At 45.3% G+C, this 18,962-nt stretch overlaps 1 pseudogene; it reads left to right on the forward strand.

The window, feature by feature from the left end:
• Positions 1–1,762: 1,762 nt before the first annotated feature.
• LOC140348477 (uncharacterized) lies at positions 1,763–4,292 on the forward strand (annotated as a pseudogene).
• The last annotated feature ends 14,670 nt before the right edge of the window (positions 4,293–18,962 follow it).

The following is an 18,962-nucleotide window of genomic DNA, read 5'->3' on the forward strand; positions in this document are numbered from 1 at the left end:
CTCCCCTTTCCCCCTCATTCCTTTTCAACTCCGTCCTTTACCCTGGCTCTCGCTCACCCGCGCTCTCTTTCTCCCCCTCCCTCCTTCTCCCTCCCTCTCGCTGGGTTCATGCGAGGCCCCACTCTTATCCAGCGAAAGGTTGCAATTTTCTCTTCCTGGATCACTAGGCCTCACTTTTTCTCTCATTTATTCCTAAACAAGTAAGTATGTCTCTTCTTCATGCCCCCTCTTTCTTGCTCGCTCTCTACCCCCTCATGCTCTCTCCCCCAGGCACCGGGATGCCAGATCTCCTCCTCGTCCCCCTCCTAACCGTGAACTCTACATTTACTAAATACCTCTCCCTCAGGCACCGGGATGCCAGATCTCCTTTTCGCCCTTCCCCCTAACAATGAACACTACCTTTTACTAAACATCTCTCTACCTCATGCCAGTTCTCCTATTTCCCCCATCTCTAATCCCCCCCTCGGCACCGGGATGCCAGGTCTACCTTCTTTCCCCCCTCGGCACCGGGATGCCAGGTCTACTTTCTTTCCCCCCTCGGCACCGGGATGCCAGGTCTACTTTCTTTCCCCCCCTCGGAACCGGGATGCCAGGTCTACTTTCTTTCCCCCCTCGGCACCGGGATGCCAGGTCTAACTTCTTTCCCCCCTCGGCACCGGTATGCCAGGTCTACTTTCTTTCCCCCCTCGGCACCGGGATGCCAGGTCTACTTTCTTTCCCCCCTCGGCACCGGGATGCCAGGTCTACTTTCTTTCCCCCCTCGGCACCGGGATGCCAGGTCTACTTTCTTTCCCCCCTCGGCACCGGGATGCCAGGTCTACTTTCTTTCCCCCCTCGGCACCGGGATGCCAGGTCTACCTTCTTTCCCCCCTCGGCACCGGGATGCCAGGTCTACTTTCTTTCCCCCCTCGGCACCGGGATGCCAGGTCTACTTTCTTTCCCCCCTCGGCACCGGGATGCCAGGTCTACTTTCTTTCCCCCCTCGGCACCGGGATGCCAGGTCTACTTTCTTTCCCCCCGCGGCACCGGGATGCCAGGTCTACTTTCTTTCCCCCTTCGGCACCGGGATGCCAGGTCTACTTAATTTCCCCCTTCGGCACCGGGATGCCAGTTCTACTTCTTTCCCCCTTCGGCACCGGGATGCCAGTTCTACTTCTTTCCCCCTTCGGCACCGGGATGCCAGTTCTACTTTCTTCCCCCCTCGGCACCGGGATGCCATGTCTCCTCCTTCCTTCCCCCCACCCCATCCCCGGGCACCGAGATGCCAGCTCCCACACTTCCCTCAGGGCACCGGGACGTCCAATTCCTTTCATCCTTCCTAAACACCACCATGTCTCATTCGCAGACGCCCCACGCCCGTTCCTCAGGGAAGTCCGTCGCTCCAGACTCACCTACGCGAAATCGCTTTCCCGCTGGGACATCTACTTCCAGGAGGCCGCCTTCCCATCCCCATGGTTCGAGTAGCCAGCCAGGAGTGGTTCCATTCCAACCTTCCCCGGCTCACGCTAAAAGTTCCCAAGAGCCTCTCATTCATCAGCATTCCACTTCCGGTACCATAGATTCCTCAGTGGTCCCAACTTCCCAACCCCCCGCGCCGGGTGCCCTACCCTCCGTGGCCGCGCCACAAACCACGTCATTTCCGGCTTGGGCTTTGCCCTCCGTGTCCTGGGCCCCACCTTCGAAGTCGTCAGCCCGGCCCCACAGCACAGCCCAGGTCTCAGCTACGGTGTCGATCCCACCTTCGCAGCTAGCAAACTCATTCATGCCCCAGGTCAGCCACCAGCAAGCAACGCTCTCCTCTACATTTCCAAACCCCAGCTATCCTTTTCAGGGACTGATCGGCACGGTTCCCGGTCCAGCCCAATTCACTCTGGCATCAGCCATTCCTCCGACCTCCGTTCCAGCACCGAAACCTTCATCCATCCCCAGCAACATCAGACAGCAGATCATTGCAGGTAAATACGTGGACCTGGCTGAACTCCTTCGTCCTCCCTCCCTCAGGGCTGGCATGCCCCGCGTCATCGAAAGCCACGACGGGCTCTACGTCATGCGCGACCCTATCCCCTCGCGTTCTAAAGAACTCACCCCCCTCGAATTCGCGTTTGCCTTCAGCCTGTTTAGAGACATAATCTGCTCCATGTATCCCAATCGCCGTGAAGAATTCGACTCTTACATGACCCTGATCCTAGATCTGGCCATCAGATTCAGTGGCCCAGGGTTCTATCAGTATCACATCCTTTTCTCCTCCCAAGCCGCTGCCCGACTTCAGCAATTCAATCAAAACACATTCTGGGGGAGTCTTGATCAGGAACTTTATTGCAGGATTTTTGCATCTCGAGCTTCAGTTTGCTGCAGCTTCTGCGGCGCCCCATCCCACCCGGCCACCGCCTGCGTCTTCCCAGCCAGAAGGCCTCCAACCCAGGCTCAGGCCCCGGCTCCGGTCCGTCTAGCCACTCAACCAGTTCCGATCCCACCAATGTCTGCAAAAATTCCAATTCCCCAAGGCGTCGACAAGAGAGGCCGTCCCATCATGCTTCAGGGCGGCAAAGCGATATGCAACAATTTCAACGCCTCTCGTTGCACCCTATCCCAATGCAGATTCCTGCATACCTGCTCCTTCTGTGGCGGAGGGCACTCTCGTTCGGCGTGCCCCCACAACCCAACATCATGACTATGCAAAGTTTCCACACCCATTCAGATTCCCGCCTTGTCCAAGGCACTACAGGATCATCCAGACCCAGAATTCGTCAGATTCCTCATCACCGGATTCTCCGAGGGTTTCCGGCCCGGCCTTATTTCTCTTCCATCCACTTCCTTCACCTGCAAAAACCTGCAGTCAGCCCTGAAGGAACCAGGAGTCGTGGATTCTCTCCTCGCTAAAGAGGTAAAAGATGGCCACATGATTGGCCCCTTTACAAATCCTCCATTCTCACCCTTCAGGATCAGTCCCATTGGCATAGCAACTAGAAAATACTCTGGCAAAAAACGCTTAATAATTGATCTCTCAGCTCCCCACGGCTGTCACATCCCCAGCATCAATAGCCTCATTCCAAGCGATGAGTTTGCACTCAAGTACGCCACTATTGACCACGCCATATCTCTAATAAAACTGGCCGGCCACGCTGCCTGGCTATCCAAGGCCGACATCACAAACGCTTTCAAAGTGCTCCCTATCCACCCAGATTTCTGGCGTTTCTTCGGCGTCTGCTGGAAAGGTGCCTTTTACTTTGCTGTCCGTCTCACCTTCGGATGTAAAAGCAGCCCCAAACTGTTCGACTGCCTATCCGAAGCCCTCTGCTGGATCCTCCTTAACAAACATGATGTACCATTCCTGGTTCACCTTCTTGACGACTTTCTGCTCGTCTCGCCAATCTCGTCCCCTCCGGCACGCGACCTGTTGACTCTAAAAAAACATCTTCTCGTCCCTCGGGGTTCCCCTGTCGGAAGAGAAGACCCTGGGTCCTTCCACCTCCCTAGAGTTCCTCGGCATTACCCTCGACACAGTCAAATACCAAGCTTCCCTCCCAACAGAGAAGCTGAACCGGATCTCCCTCCTCCTCAGTAACTTCCTCGTCGCCATTTCATGCTCGAAACGGCAGCTCCTCTCACTCCTTGGTCATCTCAACTTCGCCATGCGCATCATTCCTCAAGGACGAGCATTCATTTCCCACCTGTTGACACTAGCATCTTCCGTTAAATCCCTCCACAGCGTAATCATCCTAAGCAAGTCGGTCAAGTCAGAGCTTCGATTCTGGCACTTGCTACTTTCCAACTGGAATGGTATCACGCTTTTCTATCGGGACATCATTTCAGCCCCATTAGACATTTCTCTCTTTACAGATGCTGCACCATCAGCAGGCTTTGGGGGTTATTACCTGGGCAGGTGGTTCTCAGCCCCCTGGCCCAATGAGTTTCTCGATTTCATTCATAAGTCCGGTCCATCCTCCTCCGCCTTATTCGAGATCTATCCCGTTGTCATTGCCACTCTTCTCTGGGGCCACGAGTGGACTTCCACGTGCGTGGCTATTCAATCCGACAATCTCGCAGTCGTTGACATCATCAACAAAGGCAGAAGCAATGCACTTCCCATCATGCCTTTCGTCCGCCGCCTCACCTGGTTGTCCATCAAGCACCAATTCATCCTCAGAGCGAAATACATTCCCGGTTACCTTAATTCTGTTGCCGATTCTCTCTCCCGTTTTGCTTTTACGAAATTCAGGACATTGGCTCCCGAGGCAGACCCCCTACCGATTCCTGTCCCTCCATTTTCAGCCACCACATTCCACACATGAACCCCGCTCTGGCCGACCTCCTCTTCATCTCCCGATCTGCTATCCTGCACAGCTTCACTCCCAGAACGTTGTCTTCCTACTGGACCGCCTGGAACAGCTTCCGTTCCTTTCACAGCTACTTTAACCTGCCTTTCCCCTCTCTTGACATTCTCTCATTAACCAATTACATCTCGTTTGCTTTCACCTATCTTACTCTAACCCCTGGTACCATCAAAGCTTACCCGCTTGTGCCGCTCCGTGAGTTAGTTTAACACGTTAAAGGAGCGGGTTGTGCTTTGGTTTGGGTGTAAATATTGTAACTTCTCGCTCAGGTCAGTAATGCTGGTTTAGTGCTCACAATTTGTCACTTTATTTCTTGAACAGAGTTGGTTACTGTTGGCCGTAACCATGGTGATGGAACAGGAACATCAGAAACCACCTCGTCTCCTGAGCCTGCTCTTAGCTCCGCCCCAGAGACCGCGCACGCGCACTAGAGACTAGAGTCGCTACAATATGAATAAAATAACTGTATTATGTTGTGGTGTGATGTAGCATTTATTTAGGTGGGTTAATGTGCAATATACATATTTATACATCTAAGTAAATACTAAGTCAAAGTAATATTGTTTAATTGCTGGATTCATTAATTGGAGCTTGTATTTTGTAATAGTATTTGTATTCTACAGTTGTTAAATATGGTCTTGTGTTTAATGCTGCTAATATGATGTATTGTTTGTAGTGTAAAATATTTTCATATTCTGTTTTTGATACTGCTAAGTTGATTGATTTATAATGGTTCGAGTTGACTGTTATGATAGTTTTTGAAGGTTTTTACCTGACTTTGATGCCAATGGATCTGCAAAATGAAAGAGTGGAAATGTATCTAAAGGCATTAAACTTCAAGTGTGGGAACAGCCCAGGCAAACCAGTAATACACTTGACAAACATAGTATCAGCTGAAACAGCTGCCCCAATACCAATACTCAACTTGCTCTTGTTCAGAAGTTGTTCCTCTAGTAAAAGAGTAAAACACATGAATGTGGGTTAACTGTTAAGCTATAGTTTAGCAGTTAGCCAGTAGCTTGTGATGTGTAAGTTGTAACTTCTGTTAATAAACAGTGAATAAACCAGATAAATTGAGTTTATTTCAGTCTGCAGTTAAGTCCTTGTTCATGTGTCTTCAACTTAATTGAGCCAAGTAGCTTGTGTTACGCTGTTATAACATTATTCAAAAATGGCATGAGTTCAGCCGGACTCATTAGGTCCGGACCTGAACCTAAACCTCTGGATTCGCATCCGGACTTGAACCTGAACGTGGGTTTAGGTATGCATCCCTAGTCAGATTTCATCTTCATATCCAATTTTGAATCCTTACACAACCAGGATTTACCTTCACATTGAAGGGACAGACTTCCCCCATGTGCTGTCCATTCAGCACCACACTAGCAGCAGTTGCAGCTTTCAGCCCCACAGTTTATTCTCAAAAACATGACAACAACCTTATCATAAAACTCACGTAAATGGTCGTAGCAGGTGAACCGTCGCTGTTCTGTTGACTTCACGTCACACGCTGCTGTCGCGTCAATGCTGCCTTTTGTTTTGATGTGCATGCGCAGTGCGGTGCGACCCGCAAAATCTGTCTGTCTCCGCGATCTATCGCCTCTACAACTGGAGCTCTCACACTTGCCAGACACAGGCTCTTTTTGGGCAACATAACGGTGTGTTTTTCACGTGGAAGTCTCTCTGACCATTTTCCTGCATGCGGCGGGCAAAGTTCCTCAACATGCCCAGGTCTGCCAGCCCCTGCTCTACAGTCTCTCCTTCACTGTGGTTCTCCTTCTACTTTTCTTACTGTTTAGTCATTTTTCCTTGCCTAGAAGTAGCGTCTAAGGACAAGGGATGCTCTAGGACAATTAGTGTATTTGGAGATGTCAATCGTCAACTGGGGTATCGGAGCTGGTCAAGTCAGAGCTTCGATTCTGGCACTTGCTACTTTCCAACTGGAATGGTATCACGCTTTTCTATCGGGACATCATTTCAGCCCCATTAGACATTTCTCTCTTTACAGATGCTGCACCATCAGCAGGCTTTGGGGGTTATTACCTGGGCAGGTGGTTCTCAGCCCCCTGGCCCAATGAGTTTCTCGATTTCATTCATAAGTCCGGTCCATCCTCCTCCGCCTTATTCGAGATCTATCCCGTTGTCATTGCCACTCTTCTCTGGGGCCACGAGTGGACTTCCACGTGCGTGGCTATTCAATCCGACAATCTCGCAGTCGTTGACATCATCAACAAAGGCAGAAGCAATGCACTTCCCATCATGCCTTTCGTCCGCCGCCTCACCTGGTTGTCCATCAAGCACCAATTCATCCTCAGAGCGAAATACATTCCCGGTTACCTTAATTCTGTTGCCGATTCTCTCTCCCGTTTTGCTTTTACGAAATTCAGGACATTGGCTCCCGAGGCAGACCCCCTACCGATTCCTGTCCCTCCATTTTCAGCCACCACATTCCACACATGAACCCCGCTCTGGCCGACCTCCTCTTCATCTCCCGATCTGCTATCCTGCACAGCTTCACTCCCAGAACGTTGTCTTCCTACTGGACCGCCTGGAACAGCTTCCGTTCCTTTCACAGCTACTTTAACCTGCCTTTCCCCTCTCTTGACATTCTCTCATTAACCAATTACATCTCGTTTGCTTTCACCTATCTTACTCTAACCCCTGGTACCATCAAAGCTTACCTGAGCGGCATCAACTTCTTCTCCAGGTTGCTCTCAGGCTGCTCTCTTCCCGTTCCGGTTTTCACACAAGCCACGATGGTCATCAAAGGCTTGCAAAGGCAGAGTCGCCCAATGATCCGCAGGATGCTCCCCCTCACGTCAGATCTCCTTCTTCGATGTCTCGTCACCACCAGATCCAACCTCCTGCACCCTCACATCACCCGCACCCTAGAAGCGATGTTCCTTCTCGCTTTCTTTGGTTTTCTCCGTTGCTCAGAGTTCGCACCCTCTACCTCAATCCACGACCCTTCTCGTCACCCTTGCATCAAGGATCTCCAACTAGCATCCAGCGACTGCTTAGTTTTCCACCTCAAACAGAGCAAGACCAACCACAGCGCTAACTCAACCCCAATTTTCCTATTTAAACTCAACTCCGTCTTGAGCCCCTTCGAAGTCCTTCTAGACTTCATCTCGTACCGGTCTACGCACGGCGCCTCTCCTCACGACCCGCTCTTCACAACCGAACTTGGCCAAATCGCGACCAGGTCTTGGTTCATTCCATTCTTCAAACTTATTCTTACTAGGTCCAACATCTGCCCCAACTTCTTTTCCGGACATTCATTACGCATCGGTGCTGCTACTTCTGCCTCCAGTCGCGGAGTTCCCGACCGCTTCATCAAAACCATGGGACGTTGGTCCTCCACGGCGTTCGAAATCTACACCAGACATAACCTCAGCGACCTTCAGTCCGCTCAATCAGCGCTTCTTCCATAGGCTTCTTTTGGGGTTCAAAGGCCCGGGAGCCTACAGCCCTCATCTACCGAAGCCCCAAAACGGCATCCATTGCTTATACATACTTATTATTCATTTTCGTTCTTCAATAAATCTGTTGCATCAAACATGGGGTTGTGGTCCTTGCTAGTGAAATGAAGATAAGTCTGTTATCTTAAGTTCGGGAGCAGGACCACACCCCCTTCCACGTCCCTTCCGGCGGCCACAGTATTTAAACAGGCCAATCAATTACACCTGCGTTCGTTACTTCATGCCCCTCCCTCCCACCCCTTCTAAATCTTCTGCTTATCTTTCAGACAGGGGGTTCAAAGGCCCGGGAGCCTACAGCCCTCATCTACCGAAGCCCCAAAACGGCATCCATTGCTTATACATACTTATTATTCATTTTCGTTCTTCAATAAATCTGTTGCATCAAACATGGGGTTGTGGTCCTTGCTAATGAATATGCAATAGTTTTTCTAAATTATTTCCACAGCCCAAATACAACCACAGGCAGCAATTATTTTATTAGTTTAATGCTGAAACTATGTGTCAGATTTAGGGATGCGTACCGCTACGACGGACCGGATCCGGACTTCCAAAAAAAACGAAATCCCGGTGATTCGGTTCTGGACTCATTAAAAATCCAGCACTCACATTCTATATCCTTTACGTTCTAGAATCTAAACCATTCTAAACATTCCATAGATTGCGAAATTCGCGCTAGAAAAGACGTAAACACTGACATCGCTGTCAATGGCGCGCCCGGAGCCATCAGCGACGCACGCGTCTTCCGCGCGGCAGAAGTTGAAGCCGGCGCAATGAGTTTGAAGACGCGAGAGACCGAACATTGAGGCAGCTGTAAGAGAGCTGGCTTTATTTGAAGCGTTTTAAGCCGCCGCGTGCGTCGCCGCTTGTGCCGCTCCGTGAGTTAGTTTAACACGTTAAAGGAGCGGGTTGTGCTTTGGTTTGGGTGTAAATATTGTAACTTCTCGCTCAGGTCAGTAATGCTGGTTTAGTGCTCACAATTTGTCACTTTATTTCTTGAACAGAGTTGGTTACTGTTGGCCGTAACCATGGTGATGGAACAGGAACATCAGAAACCACCTCGTCTCCTGAGCCTGCTCTTAGCTCCGCCCCAGAGACCGCGCACGCGCACTAGAGACTAGAGTCGCTACAATATGAATAAAATAACTGTATTATGTTGTGGTGTGATGTAGCATTTATTTAGGTGGGTTAATGTGCAATATACATATTTATACATCTAAGTAAATACTAAGTCAAAGTAATATTGTTTAATTGCTGGATTCATTAATTGGAGCTTGTATTTTGTAATAGTATTTGTATTCTACAGTTGTTAAATATGGTCTTGTGTTTAATGCTGCTAATATGATGTATTGTTTGTAGTGTAAAATATTTTCATATTCTGTTTTTGATACTGCTAAGTTGATTGATTTATAATGGTTCGAGTTGACTGTTATGATAGTTTTTGAAGGTTTTTACCTGACTTTGATGCCAATGGATCTGCAAAATGAAAGAGTGGAAATGTATCTAAAGGCATTAAACTTCAAGTGTGGGAACAGCCCAGGCAAACCAGTAATACACTTGACAAACATAGTATCAGCTGAAACAGCTGCCCCAATACCAATACTCAACTTGCTCTTGTTCAGAAGTTGTTCCTCTAGTAAAAGAGTAAAACACATGAATGTGGGTTAACTGTTAAGCTATAGTTTAGCAGTTAGCCAGTAGCTTGTGATGTGTAAGTTGTAACTTCTGTTAATAAACAGTGAATAAACCAGATAAATTGAGTTTATTTCAGTCTGCAGTTAAGTCCTTGTTCATGTGTCTTCAACTTAATTGAGCCAAGTAGCTTGTGTTACGCTGTTATAACATTATTCAAAAATGGCATGAGTTCAGCCGGACTCATTAGGTCCGGACCTGAACCTAAACCTCTGGATTCGCATCCGGACTTGAACCTGAACGTGGGTTTAGGTATGCATCCCTAGTCAGATTTCATCTTCATATCCAATTTTGAATCCTTACACAACCAGGATTTACCTTCACATTGAAGGGACAGACTTCCCCCATGTGCTGTCCATTCAGCACCACACTAGCAGCAGTTGCAGCTTTCAGCCCCACAGTTTATTCTCAAAAACATGACAACAACCTTATCATAAAACTCACGTAAATGGTCGTAGCAGGTGAACCGTCGCTGTTCTGTTGACTTCACGTCACACGCTGCTGTCGCGTCAATGCTGCCTTTTGTTTTGATGTGCATGCGCAGTGCGGTGCGACCCGCAAAATCTGTCTGTCTCCGCGATCTATCGCCTCTACAACTGGAGCTCTCACACTTGCCAGACACAGGCTCTTTTTGGGCAACATAACGGTGTGTTTTTCACGTGGAAGTCTCTCTGACCATTTTCCTGCATGCGGCGGGCAAAGTTCCTCAACATGCCCAGGTCTGCCAGCCCCTGCTCTACAGTCTCTCCTTCACTGTGGTTCTCCTTCTACTTTTCTTACTGTTTAGTCATTTTTCCTTGCCTAGAAGTAGCGTCTAAGGACAAGGGATGCTCTAGGACAATTAGTGTATTTGGAGATGTCAATCGTCAACTGGGGTATCGGAGCTGGACCACGCCTCAACCTCTTACTCCTCCAGCAACCACCCCTCCACTCTTTAACCACACCTCTAAGTACCCAGAAGCCCTATTTATACAGGCTTATCCCAGCATCTCTTGTTGTCTCTGCTCTCTCGACCCCACCCTCTCACCCCATGTCTCTATCATCTTCACCTTTACACATCACCATCTACGGAGGGGGGGTTCTGAATCGACAGAGCCCCCATCCTGAGTCTCTACCCAGCCAACTATCACCGATCCATCATCACTATTATTAGTGTATTCCATTGTTGTGGCGTGGTCCTTGCTAGTGAATCCATTTGCCCATTTCCTGTGAAGTGATGAATCTGCCTCTATTGACCAATGACCGCTTCATTGTTTGATTTTCTAATCTTCTGCAAAAGCCTAGGGACAGAAACTGGTTCACCCCAAGGACACGGTACCAACACAAAAAAATCCAATGAAGTGGAAAATTGTAAAGAACATTACAGGTGATTAAGGTCTAAACAGCCACTGCACAAGAGGCTCATTTAGGCATCTAAAAGCCACAAACCACTCTTTGAGGACAGTGAGGCGAAGATTCAAAGCAAGAGAGGAGATTTGAAAGAGGAGTTAAGGACATTTATGTTGATAGTAAAATGCTAATTTCACTATCAAAACCCTAATGCTAATGTTGTACTCGTCAGTGTGAGGAGGGGGAACTGCAGTGCCCTTGTTTTTGCTACATTTTTTCCTGAGCTGAACTTAAACGATATTAAACATGTTCTATAGCCTCACATATACCTTACCCCAGGAGGTGAGATAATTTCCGCCGTGTGTGATGTCAGGTAGTTAAACAGTAACCGCGCCACTCCAGTTTGTATTGTTGTGTTGTCATTTGAACCCGACCTATTGACTGCCCCCCCCACGCTCCCTCGACCCAAATCCAATAGGGCACAGCTTGAGTGGCAATAACGCGTCGCTTCACCTCCACCTCGTGCTCCTTCTTAGTCAGCAGTGTGGAAGGATGTGATGTGTCATGTATCGTTATTTTAGAGCCCCAAAGCAGCATCTATGTTTTGTGTGTTTTTCTTCAAGCCTTATGGAGGAATAGTATAACATTTGCATTCAATTATGATTTAACTTCATTATTTTAAGCCAATGTAAATGATTAAAAGGGCCTCTATAGTGCAAAATCGACTTTTCTGAGCTTTTACCCTTCTCACAGGAGTATTTGTACCTCGTAATTCCCCGATACGTTCACTTTTTTCTCTTACCAAGATGACGCGGCCATTAAAGTGATGGCGAATTTGACGCTGCGCTTTCCTGCTGAAACCACTCCTCCAGGAAGTACCTGCAAACACCCCGCCCCCTGACGCTGCGCTCATCTGTAACCGCGTCTATTTAGCCTCACTTTACTTCCAATGCTTCTTCTTTTTTGCCGACACTGCTGCTGCTCACACAACCATGTCCTTTTGTGTGTTTGGTTGTAAATATATGTCTAGACTATTTAATTAAAGCAGAAACACTACGTGAAAGGTGGCTGAAGTTTGTTTCGGCTTTGGCGCGAAACAAAGTCATGACTAAATGCCAATAACGATTTCATCATGATTCAAATATTTGTCATGACTTCCCGACTGCTTTCGGCGAGAACCTGTCGAGTTGTTTTCCCCCCAAAATGTTGCTCAGTCTTTTCTCAAATCAATGTTAAATTGACAGAAGCTGCAAAGAAGATGATGTCCGTTCAAACATCATTAAAATATGACTTGATATGGCTCACATGGCTGCCGTGTGGAGCATGCTGCAGCGTCATGCATTCGAATCAGGCTCTTGACAGTTTACTGCGTGTCCCGATCGTATTCACATTTCCCGCAGCACCGTCCTGCCGAATATAGCCCAAAACCCCAAACTTTCTGCCGTGAATACTTCCCAGTGCCAAAAGTTTTGCGTATGTTGAAAATATTCTACAACATTATTCACATCCAACTTTCGTAAAGATATATATTCAACGATTTGAACATTTCTGTTTCTTGCACCGCTGATTCACATGATTACGTTTTCTCATTTTGTGCTGTGTCATTTGAAAATACCACATTTTGTGCACTATTTCATGTTTTTCCTACCGGGGACATTAATTTCAGATTCTAAATTAGATGCTACTCTTGAACAGGTAATCTTAGTTACTTTTACCTGTAGTTTTTCCTCACTTTTTAATTTCATGGACCACCGCTTCTTGTACTGCTTGTACTCTATCAACTCCTGATGGGGACAAATAATGAACATTTTAACATTGAAAGGGCGCCAGACTTTAGACATAAATTTGACACATAGTGAGTTATCCAACACCTTTGGCTCTTGAGAATATGTTACTTACAAAGATGACTGCACTGAGATTGAGAATTTTCTTCAAATACAACAAGTGTGTCATGTGGCTCAAAGAGAGAACTGTTTGTATCATGTCTGTAGATGATTGACAGCCACTAGACTCCCTCTGAACACCTGTCACAGCCCAATCATCACTCGCTCATTTAATCTTCACTCAGATGGAGGTATTTTGGATTTGACGTTTGACGGCGGCTCAAACTGCAACTATAACAATGTTTTATTTGTCAGCGAAGGTTTTCAAGAGTCTGTCCAATAATGAGGGCTGGAGCACAAACAGAAAACCGTTTGTTTCTGTGTATCTCTTATCTCTTGGGATGCGCTTGAAATGAACAGTACTCATTTGTTTGCCAAGACATAATTAGATCATTAAATAAATGTTAGTAAGTGATATCAAGAAATCAACAATGCATTAAGCTGGATCACATTGTTATGAATAATTAACTGATTAAGTATGACAAGAGCTTATGACAGAAGTGAGTGAAGAGAGAAACTTGTAAACTCTGCACAGAAAGGTCCAGGAAGTCGACTTTGCTTGGAACGTTGCAGAGTATCGCATCAAACTTGGCTAAAATATAAGGTGTTAAAACTACAAAAACTGTCACTTGGCCCGGTGGTGTCATCCGCTCGTCTCCATGGCGATGACATACTGCGAAACGTTCCAGGAATAAGCGATACGTCTACATAGTGACACGCAGGGGCTCGCACCTTGCAGATCGATGGAACCTTTTCCAACTCGAATGTATTTGCAAGGAAAATGGATGAAAATAAACGAGAAGGAGTTATTTGAAATCTTGAAACAGGATCATCTTCAATTTTAAAACATTATATTTTTGAATTAGGGTCGCAAACGTATTCCACTTCTCTCCAGAAACTTCCATCTGTGACAAAACCATCTTCTCCTCTGTAAAATCTGCAAATGTATGAGTCAAAAACACAATACGCCGCTTTAATTTTATTTGTCTTCTCTCATCTTGAATAATGGATATTTGACAAAACGCTGTTAGAAGCTGTTCAAACTTTAACACTTCTAATTGCTCAGGCTGGGATCCAACATGGCAAACCGCGCTGGCAATGCATCACAAGAGTAAAGCCAGACCTGGCAACCCACAGACACATTTTTGGATTGGAGCCACTGTTATGTACCGGGCAGATTAAAGCTCTTATTTTCTCACTGTAAAAAGGGAAGCCAGGTTTGATAGATGGTTGTGCTTAGAAACTGACACGGGAAGTAAGCTACGCCACTTAATACATCATTTGAAAATTTACACAACTAATTTGGCATCTGAAATCATGTCCTGAACGAGTTGAATAGTGAAACTGAAATGGAATGAGCAGTAAATCTACAACATGGAATTAACACCAAACATTATTTTGATCTGGTTTGATGAATCAGAGGTCAGAACACAAAGACCAAAGTGAAGACTTAGATGCGAAATGGCATAAATACACAAATACACACAAATATACACTAACAAGAGCATGTGAGGGAAGTTCCCAGTGTCTTTTTATGTATTCAGTCACTGTTCCAAACTGAAACGCTGCTCGCTGTACAAAGCACTCTCTTTCTGAAGTGCATCCAGTCCTACAGACTATTAAGAGTGAACGTCCTAAAACGGCTTTGAAATAGATGTTCTCAGTGGAGCAAAAAAAAATAAAAAAATCAGCAAGACTGTCTTGTTTCTCATTCCTCTGCTGTTTATTTTGACACACGCAGACCATGCATGTCTCTGATTGGTTAATCTGCCTGTCACACTGAACTCATGGTCTCAGTTGTCTTGCATACAGGGAGTTAATATGATGAATAGGAGTTTTTAAGGCTTGTCTCCACCCCTAATGTATCAGATCAGAGGAATCGGTTTGTGCAAAGCTTTCCTTTTGTTTTGGGTTTTTTTGTGGTTTCTCATGCTGCTAAAACCAGACAGAGGACTCTTGGTGTGTACTCTGTCAAGTCAAGCTGGAGTAGCTTCTGTTGGCAGTGTTTAATGTTTGGGATGAAAAGTGTCCCCATTTCTCACTGCGTCTGCTTTTCAGAGCGGGACAGTGCATTGAAGAGGAGACTGAGTTATCACTGTGGACTGTGGCAGATTTGTTCAACTTTTACCCATGCAGTACTGGAAAAATCGTTAGAAAGAAAGTTTATGTGCTGACGAGTGGATGCGTAGTTAAAGCCTCGTACAAACCGCTGCGGTCGAATCGCGCCCGACGCAGAATTTGAGCGCGTGTACATTAAGCCTCGTCCACACCGCCGCGGCCGAAGCGTCCAGTTTACATTCAACGCGCTAATGTACACGCGCTCAAATTCTGCGTCGGGCGCAATTCGGCCGCAGCGGTTTGTATTTGTACGAGGCTTTAGAAAGACAAACGCATCCGACGCGCATTCTCGACGCGCCGGACTAAATACACTCGGCAGCAGACGTGCGTCCGAGTCGTCCTGCACATGCGCTGTGGAGGAGTTGAACTGTGTTGCTTTTCTCGTGGTGTAAATGGCTTTGGTTTATTAACTTTACAAAGTCCAAAAGTGGAGGCGATGGGCTCCGGGGCCCGTCTGGGACCCGCATACACTTTAAAGCTGATAAGAGTTTAGTTAATATCATTATTTGCTCAAAGAGCTGCGTCTTAAGGATTTTTTTTTATCTTGCGGGTTTGTTTTGAGTCTTTTTCCGGGTCGTGCGTAGGACGTCATCGCTGATTGGCTGCTGCGGCGCATCTGCTGCAGCGAGCTGACAAGCTACAATGAGTTTTAAAGCTACAATGAGTTTTAAAGCTACAATGTGGGAGTCCCTTATTAAGGTGTTTTGGAGTCTGTGTACTGTTCATTATAATTATCATCATTAATAGAATCAGAAAATGTATTGCCATTGTCAAAGAAAAGAATTCACAAACAGTGGAACTTGCTTTGGTGATTCAGTGCGACATAAAAATATTAACAATGATAAAACAACCTGTATAAGTCAAATAGAACAAACTGAATAAAATAAGATATTCTTTTATTGTCCACACATGAGGAAATGTCGTTGTTGCAACACAGTAGATACAGAGGAAAAGGACAGAAAACTTATAGGAAGTTTAAAAAACACTCTTAATAGATCGATCTTAATAGAAGAACTCTTATAAACAAAAACTCCTATAGACAGAACCTCTCATACCTTAATAAGGAATGGAGGGGGAAATAAAGATTAAGATAAAATAAAAAACAGCGTAAGACAAAATAATACTAATAATAATGGTAAAATAAACACTCTATTTACATCAGTTATATGCACATGAATGTGACATTATTGTGTTAAATACTGAATATCTCAGTATTTAACAAGACTTTGTTTCCATGGCTACGCAGTCTTCTGTACTTCAGTAACTGCACCGTTCAGCTCCATCGTATGACTGAGAGAAACAGAACATGTCACAGCTTTAGATTATACATGTCATATAACACACACTTCATATGTTTAGATTTATAAAAGTCATATAACATACACTTCATATGTATTAGATTATACAAGTCATATAACACACACTTCATATGTTTAGATTATACAAGTCATAGAACATACACTTCTCATGTTTGTCCTGAAGCTGTTTTACAGACATATGTGACACAGCAGTGTCTCTTTTGAAGAACAATTATCATTTAGTTTTTTTGGTCATAACAAAACAGACATTTTATAAATTCAAAGTACTGATTCTACACTGTTTACTTTTAGTCGAGGCACAAGTTATTATTAAAATACCTTTTGCTTTGGAGTCGTCAGGAGTTTACTTGAGATGACTCTGTGTCTGCAGTGACCTGTAGTGACCTGTAGTGACCTGTAGTGACCTGTAGTGACCTGTAGTGACCTGTAGTGACCTGTAGTGACCTGTAGAGCTCTGGACAGCACAGACAGACCAAACTCACTGGTCAGCACTGAAGATGAGAAAGATACTCATTAGAACATTGATATATTCTGCACATTTAACAGAGAAAAGCTGGAATATGTTATTGACAGATTTACATTTCGCTCTGTAACACAAAAGTTCCTCTTTTCACATTAATTTTTAAAGCTAGAACCAAAAGTCATTTATTTATGCATAAGTTTAAACCTTAGAAGTTAGAAACAAAACAAGCGTGTGCTTTGTTTAAACACAGCACACGTCATTATGAAATATGTAATAAAACCTCAAATGTCGTCTCAGCCCCTGTAAGTACAGGACTGTCACTTTTAAACACCTTTACATTTATATATGTAAGATATGACCCATTATAGCTATTATATATATATATTTATATATTTGAATTATTGGTTGTTTTTTATAGCACATAATACAAACATCACTTTATTTCCCTTCTTTCTCTAGTTTTCCTTGATCTGTGCATAACCTCTTGTCTCTTAGAACATTTAGTAAGAGAAATAATTAGTTATTTATTTGCAGAAGCACGAGCCATCACGACGTGTTGTTGCATCTTTGTGTAGCTAAACTTTAGCTTACGTTAGCTCGTGTTAGCTCGTGTTAACTTGTGTTCTCTCGTGTTAACTGTGTAATTGTTGATTTACACTTCATATGGAACGATGTGTGAAACGTGAGGAATGACATACAAACACAACTTAAGTGTATCGTGGTCTCGTCTCGTCACTTTTTTCTGCTTGTGTTTAGTTTCCGTCACGTGTTCTCCCGAGGCTCGTTCATGAGGGTTACGTGCGCGCTCGGTGCGCGTACACCGTTCACCGGAAGGTTAAAAATGTATTTTTTAAGTATTTTAGAAACAGTTGAAGAGTGAAATTCCTTCTATTTTATTTTTAGACTAAAAACAATTTAGCATGTTTGGTAATTTTAGAGGCCGAACTCCTGAAATGGTCCGACCAAAAGGCTGCATTCTACGAAGTGGCCACTACTCAATTTGAAGCCAGAGGCAGAGGGGGCGTACCCTATCCAGATAATATAATACATCCATGCGGCCGCGTTGGGCGCCTCGGGCGCCTCATGCGCGCGCTCAAAGTGTCGAGCGTAAGAAAACGCACCAATCGCTCCGCAAAAACGAAGAAATCGCGCCGAAACGTACTACGCGCTCGACGAGCGTTTACTATAGACTTTGAATGTAAACTGGACGCTTCGGCCACAGCGGTGTGGACGAGGCTTAAGGCGGTGTTGTGGAAAAATAAGAATAAGAATCTGGCCCTTTGCCTGGTTTCAATTTTGATTAAATTCTAAATTAATTCAATTTATTTTTGTGACGCCCAAAGTCAGAGCCTGACATCTACATGTCTGGACACCCTCACACCAGAGCAATCAGCTGCTTTTGTTCTTCAGAGCCGGTAAACTTCCTGCTTTCCCATTCGAATAAAAGGAACCACGGGTTTCCAGGACGAGCCTGTTCTCTAAGGTGTCGGCGGTCAAAATGTAAATGTAAACCCTGTATCTCTTGTTCTCCTTTTGCCTGTGACATTTGCATCTCTGCCCTCTAAGACCTGCTTGTGAATTGTAAATGTGGAATTGGTCATAAGAGATAAGATAAGATAATCCTTTAATATCCACACAAGGGGAAATTTCGTTGTTACAACGCAGTAGATACAAGAAGAAAAGGACAGATTATAGGAAGTTTCAAAAACACATTCTTAATAGAACTCTTATGAACAAAAACAAAAAAACTCTTATTAACAAAACTCCTCACCTATCTTAATAGGGAATGGAGGGGGGGAAATAAAATAAAATAGATAAATAAAAATAAAAAGATAAAGACCATCTGTGACAATCTGATTTAGGGAAGAGGACAGACGTGGGACGGGAGGACTTGGGAGAGACACATTTTGGGGAGCAGGCAGGAGACAGACGCGTGGACTCGGCCTTCGATGAGAATGGCCGAGTCCACACGAGTTTCTTTCTGATTCAACCACAAGATGAAACATTTTACTTTTCTACTGGACAACTTGCTTCTTGGTTTTATCCAGAGATTTTTGCAACTACAGCGGCAGCACACATGCCAGGCTCCATGTGCAGACGGCCGCAGTGTCGTGAGTTTGAATCTGACCATTTACTGCATGTCCTCCCTTCTCTCTCCTCCCATCACGCTGAGCCGTCCTGTCTAATAAAGGGCCAAAAAATCCTAAAAAATAAGAAACAAAGCTTTGAAGGGCAGATTTCTGTGGTAAAATTTGCAAAGATTTTAACTTGATTTATGGTTCTCAACACTGGCCTGTTGTCACTTAAAATGAATTACTATTATTTTGAGACTTTTAAGATATGTATTA

The sequence above is a fragment of the Eucyclogobius newberryi genome, unplaced genomic scaffold (genome assembly GCF_026437365.1).
Source record: "Eucyclogobius newberryi isolate DKJ021-1_F unplaced genomic scaffold, fEucNew1.0.hap1 SCAF_7, whole genome shotgun sequence".
In the NCBI taxonomy this organism is placed as follows: Eukaryota; Metazoa; Chordata; class Actinopteri; order Gobiiformes; family Gobiidae; genus Eucyclogobius; species Eucyclogobius newberryi.